The sequence below is a fragment of the Trachypithecus francoisi genome, unplaced genomic scaffold (assembly GCF_009764315.1).
Source record: "Trachypithecus francoisi isolate TF-2019V2 unplaced genomic scaffold, Tfra_2.0 Lachesis_group18, whole genome shotgun sequence".
Lineage (NCBI taxonomy): Eukaryota > Metazoa > Chordata > Mammalia > Primates > Cercopithecidae > Trachypithecus > Trachypithecus francoisi.
The window spans coordinates 71312557-71318698 of record NW_022681463.1 but is presented as its reverse complement, the minus strand read 5'-3'; the positions used below and the strand labels follow the sequence as shown (position 1 = coordinate 71318698).

The window sequence follows — 6142 nt, the reverse complement described above, 5'->3', positions numbered from 1 at the left end:
ATTTCAAAATAAAAAGTCTCTCCCAGAAGTTCCCTCAGGTCCTTACAAAAATTAAGCAACTTAGCCTAGGGTCCTGTTCCAACAGCTAGAGTTCCCTCTATGGAGCTGCATGTCCCTTTTGAGCATTTACTAAGAGGCATTTTCCTCCCTGGGCACCAGAAGATGTCCATATTCATTGTGACTTTGGTTCTCGGCTTTGTGCCCTGTTTCTTTACGTATTTGGGGAAATGCTCATTACAAAATTGTTTTATAACGGCTTCTCTTTTTTTCACCCTTGACAAGGAAGCATTGGGGGAAATAGGATCCCCAATGCACTTTGCCACAGCTACTTGGTTTCTCTGAGTTTCATATACAAGTTTGTGACAGCAAATTATCCCCTTCCCACACCATCCTGAGATCACTGAGCTTCTTCCCTTTGCTCTCCCTATGGCTGTAGCCTCTGCCTGGCACAGGACAGGCACTCAAGAAATACTTTTTGAAAGATGAGTCCTAAATAGAATCAGGTAAGAACCAGAGATGCTGGGGAAATAACTTAAATCAGTTTCCTCCTCCTTTTGACCGTTCAGTGACAATTGTGCCCTACATGTGATTTAGGAACTTCAGGGGAGAGGTTTGTTTTTTGTGGGGGATGGCTAAGTTCAGTGTGAGCCCAGGGATTCTGAGGGCAGCCCTCCTGCCACTGGAAAGAGGCTACTCGCAGAACGAAGACAGAGAAAAGCAAGATCACAGATAGCCAGGGCTGGGCTGAAAAGATGGAGACAGAGAAAGAGAGAGAGAGAGAACTCTGAGGGCACAGCCGGAGCTGCTGGATTCAGCTGTGCTGAACTTTCCAAGTCATATAAGCAGAGCTGCCACCTCTTCCTCTAGCAGATGCACCCAGAGCGGTTCCTGCTTCCAGGACAGCCTGCACAGCGCTGCCACTCTACAAGCTCCCTCTTCCAACTGATCAGAATGTGTATCATCACCCAGCACACCGGCTCTCCATGCTGCATTGCTCATCCTCACACATCAAAACTAAACATGTCGAAAATGTCACAGATGCTCCAACAGCAAAGGAAATTGGCATCTAAAAAATCAAGCAGGGGAAGTGATCCACAGAAAGCTTCGTGGATATGCTACATTTTAAAGACTAAGCATCGGGGAAGCGGTGCCAGGAAGTACACAGAGCCGTGAGAGAGGCAGAGAGAGGCATGTGGGGGATAAGCAGAGGAAGGGCTGGAGGAAAGGCATATTGAGGAGTGTAAGGAGGACGAGGGCCAGAACTTGAGGGCTGAGGATGTGAAGTCCTGAGAGTTGCAGGGAGCTGCCGGGGAGTGGTAGGCAGGACGTCATGTCATCAGAATTGAGTGTGGAAAGCGTTATTCCGGCAGCCGGGTGGGGGTTGTTGGGGAACATTGTAGACGAGGACATCACCATGCAATTCTGGGAAAACAGAGATGATGCCTGTGGCAGATGATGGTAGGGAGAGCTTTCCTAGAGCTCCTGCTTTCTCAATAAAATGGGAGACAAGCTTATCAGCTGAATGTAAGATGTAGGAGGTGTGGAAGGTTTGAGGAGAGAGGAGGCAGGGTAATTGAACCGTGCCAGACTCCTGAGAAGGCATGAAGGGATGGAATTCAAGTCACAGGCAGGAGACTGCACGCAAATGGCTGAAGGGCCTCCTGTCCTGGCACAGAAGGGTGCAGGAGGGCAGGTGCAAAGGGAGGCTCATGTGTGTAGGAGTGGGAGACACTTCTTCTTTGGGGTCTTGGGTCCTGTCCTCACTAGTGTCTTGAGTTTGCACAATGTCAAGGCACCCCCTTGCTGGGGCAATGCTGATGGCCACAGAGCATGGCCTGCCCTGCTTGGTTTTATGCCGGAGGGTTTTTCCCAACTTCCAGTATCAGGAAGAAGAGGCTGGAGATTCTGTTCCTGGGCTCCCAGGAGGCCCTGGGTTTTCCTCTGCAGGTTCCTCGTCAACCCCAGCCCAGAGGTCTGCGTACCGAGGAAGGCCATCTCTACTATACCAAGAGAAAACAAAACAGGCCGGGTGCGGTGGCTCAAGCCTGTAATCCCAGCACTTTGGGAGGCCGAGATGGGCGGATCACGAGTTCAGGAGATGGAGACCATCCTGGCTAACCCGGTGAAACCCCATCTCTACTAAAAAATACAAAAAACTAGCCGGGCAAAGTGGCGGGCGCCTGTAGTCCCAGCTACTCGGGAGGCTGAGGCAGGAGAATGGCGGGAACCCGGGAGGCAGAGCTTGCAGTGAGCTGAGATCCGGCCAGCCTGGGTGGCAGAGCGAGACTCCGTCTCAAAAAAAAGAAAACAAAACAATGACAATGACAATTAAAACCCCCTTTAGGCTTATGAAGGGAAGCAACTAAGGTGATTCATCAAACAGGGTAACCTGCTATCTCCACCTCCAGATATAAAGAGGTTGGTTTGACTGCATATTCCACCCCAGCAGGCTCTCAGCTGAGACTTCGGCAGAAGCTTGGGTTGAAGGGCCTCTCCTGGCACTGACCTAGATGGTGGAGTCTGGATTCCAGCGTCCCTTGCACAGAGTTTCTATTGTGTTTTAATATAGTAAATGACAATTTTTTGGCTTATTTTGTACCCTAAAATGGAATTCAGTGGCCTTGCTGATTTGAATCCATCAGCTTGCTTGCTTTCCAAAGCCCCATTCTCCCCCGTCTCTCCCCATCCCACAGGTAGTGTGTCTCCTCCTTCCTAGCGCCCGTCACTGTGGGCTCTTTGTTCCTTTCCCTTCATTTCCTGTCCAGTCTGTTCAGCTTCCTCCTCTCTTCCCAGTTCCCCAACTCCCAACCAAGGCCCCCTGCTCACCCCATTTTCTTCTCTCATTTTTTTGCTTGAAAAAGACTGAGGTCCAAGCACACAAGATTTTCACGACGTATTTTGTGTACAGATATAAATACAATTGAAATGAAAGGCCAGCTCACCTGTGTCTTAGTCAGCTCGTGCTGCTGCAGGGAAATACCATAGACTGGGTGGCTTGGACAACAAGTGTTTACTTCTCACGGTTCTGGAAGCTGGAAGTCTGAGATCAGGGTGCCAGTATGGTTGGGCTCTGGTAGTAATGTGAGGCCGTGTAAGGCCATAACCTCTCCCTGGCCTTCTTCGGTGCGTGCACACAGAAAGGCCTCTGTCTCCTCACTTTATATGGGCATTAACCCCATCACGAGGCTCTGCCCTTGAATGCAACCTAATTACCTCCCAAAGGCCCCATCTCCAAATAGCACCACATTGGAGATTAGGGTTTCAACATCTGAATTTTGGGGAGACACAAGCATTCTGCCCATAGCATCTTGATTCTGGAGGTGTTGTCTGGAGGCAGTGGGGTTGGGAGAAGGGCTGGTCCTGGAAAGTTGGAAAAGACATTTTCCCAGGTCTGCAGCCCAGACCCACCAACCCATGACTGCCACAGTCAGGGGCAGGGTTTTTGTTTTGATGACACTGACAGTGTTCAGAAATCCCCGAAATATCAGTCAGGCCCTGGCATGAGAATTGATACATGATTCCATAAAGGATTAGGCAAAAGCTGGACGTGAGAGAAAACGCCAAAATCACATTTCTCGGCCTCTCTGGAGGTGAAGGAGCTGGAGTCTCATTTGGGGGAAGTGCGAGGCTGACGGGTGTTGTGTCCACAGGTTCATTCCATTCATGAAGGGGAGGGGGGATCCCTTGCTGAGGCCTCTTCATGTCAGAAGCTTCATTTGACAAGCAAAGAAAACACACACAGGATGTCTCTGTAACCTGTAAATGTGCGTATAAAACACAGGGCAATGGCTGTTTGAAGAGGGAGCAGAAAGTCCAGTGTGGCTCTTTGGACAACTGAAGAAACAAGTGTGCATAAGTTTCTTTCCCCAAAACCAGGACCATTCCCACAAACGTGAGGCTCACATATGGGCTGCAGCAGGTATGTGAATTTATTTATGAAAGTATATAAAAAAGGCAATTGACACAATCTCTCTGCAACCCACGTGCCAAGTCAGTGTTCTGCTTGTTTGAAAGGCTAGTCTCAGGGAGAACTTTAAAAAGGTTATTTGGAGAAACAAAGAGAAATGGGGTGGTGGGAGGGGCTGCCGACATCCATCAGAGTTTAAGCAATTTCTCTCCTTTTCCGGCATTGGCCTCGGAATAGCCAACACTGGACATCGGGCTACTTTGTGCAGAATCTCTGAGGCTATGTTGAGCTGTCCGTGACTGCTAATCAGATCCTAGGATGTGCTTTCTCTTTTCTATGCAAGGTAAACCCTACATGCCAGCAACACAACTTGAGATTATTCTTGCTCTGAATTATAGAAACGTATGCTTAGGGTACATCCAGCAGAGTGCTTTGATTAGAAATTTAGATAACTGGTAAGAAATCACCAGAGAGAGACAGAATCTGGCCAACAAATTTCTTCTGGATGTTGAGTCACTCCTTATGCTAACAAGGTATTTTCATTAGTTAATGGGTCTGTCCAAAGAACTGATAAAGCTGGTTAAATATTGATCATTTGATCAGTCTTATTTAAAGAACTCAAGGGACTGGGCTAATTGACATGTCTTTTCTGAATGTGGAGAAGGACAGTTAAAAGTAGCAATGCCAAAAAAAAAAAAAAAAGTATAGTAAAAACAAGGACCATAAAAACACAGGGAGGTTTGCCATTTTTCTTCAGATTGTAACTAGATGCTTTTTGAAATTGCTTCTAGTCACAAAATCATTTTATAAAGTTATTGAAATGTGAGTCACTAATGCTGATTTTTATTTATCTGTGGCTCCTAAAACTTCAGACTTAATTTTTTTCTCTCTACAGAAAAATAAATACGATTGCAAAACAATCTGTTGTTATAGCTGACTTCATTAGAAAATAGGAGTTCTTTAGAAACATTACCTAACCCAAGCCTCTCAATGATCTTGTTTGATATTTGTATCTTTTTACAGCTGAGGCATGAAAGGGTGAGTTTGCCCCACACATAGCTCTAATCCAAAAAAACAAGGATGTAACCCCAGTCTCTCAAGCTTGCCCAGGCAAAGTGTTATTTCTAAAAGTATACACTGACCAGAGCCTGGCAACCAAGTCCCTTTTAAAGGAAGGAACGTTAAGACTAATATCAGACTTTTGAATGGCAATGTTTTATGCCAGAAGGTTAGGGGTAGCAAATTTAAAACACCCGAGGAAAGAAAATGTGGGCCAAAGACTATGAATGTAGACAAACTGATCTTCAAGTATAAAGGCCACAGACAAATTGTTATGAACATGTTAGAATTCAGGGAATATTGTACCCCCGATCCCTTCCTAAGGAATTGACTTGAGAACACACTTGGACCAACCAAAATGACTGGTGAGACTTACTTGCCTACAGAGCTAATATTAAATGGGAGAATGTGGGAGACGGTGTAGTAATAATTGCACACTCTGATCATGTTTCTGCAGCCCAACCATTAAACCGTGGAGAGAGAAGGTGGAGAGTGCCTGTATATGGAAAGAAGAAAAGCTAACTTCATGGCTTTCTGGTATTAACTGTAAGTAAAACAATATTACAGTACTTCAAATTAGATGCTAGAGAACAGGGAAGAGAGGGGAAAGAAAAGATGACTTGCTATGATCAGATTACTCAAAGGAGGGAATTGATAAGATCCAAAGAGAGGGACTGAGAGTGTTACATAAAAGCAGTCATATAGGCTGGGTGCGATGGCTCATGCTTGTAATCCCAGCACTTTGGGAGGCCCAGGCGGGTGGATCACCGGAGGTCAGCAGTTCGAGCTTAGCCTGGCCAACATGGTGAAACCCCATTTCTACTAAAACTACAGTAGAAACTCCATTTCTACCAACTAGCTGGATGTGGTGATGGGCACCTATAATCCCAGCTACCCCAGAGGCTGAGGCAGGGAGAATTGCTTGAACCTGAGAGGCAGAGGTTGCAGTGAGCCAGGATGGTGCCATTGCAGCAGCCTGGGCAATAGAGCAAGCGAGACTCCATCTCAGGAAAAAAAAAAAAAAGGCAGTCATATGAAGGTCAATTTTGGACTAAAACACAAACCCTCCTGTTGTCCCTACCTAAATCTCATGTTGAAATGTAATCCCTGATGTTGGAGGTGGGGCCTGATGGGAGGTGGTTGGATGATAGGGAGCAGATTTCTTATGAATGGTTT

At 46.5% G+C, this 6142-nt stretch overlaps 1 long non-coding RNA gene across 1 annotated transcript; it reads left to right on the top strand.

The window, feature by feature from the left end:
• Positions 1-424: 424 nt before the first annotated feature.
• Positions 425-5508, top strand: LOC117063450. Its single transcript, XR_004428934.1, has 3 exons — positions 425-503; positions 3782-3919; positions 5424-5508. It is a non-coding gene; the product is annotated as an uncharacterized LOC117063450 (long non-coding RNA).
• The last annotated feature ends 634 nt before the right edge of the window (positions 5509-6142 follow it).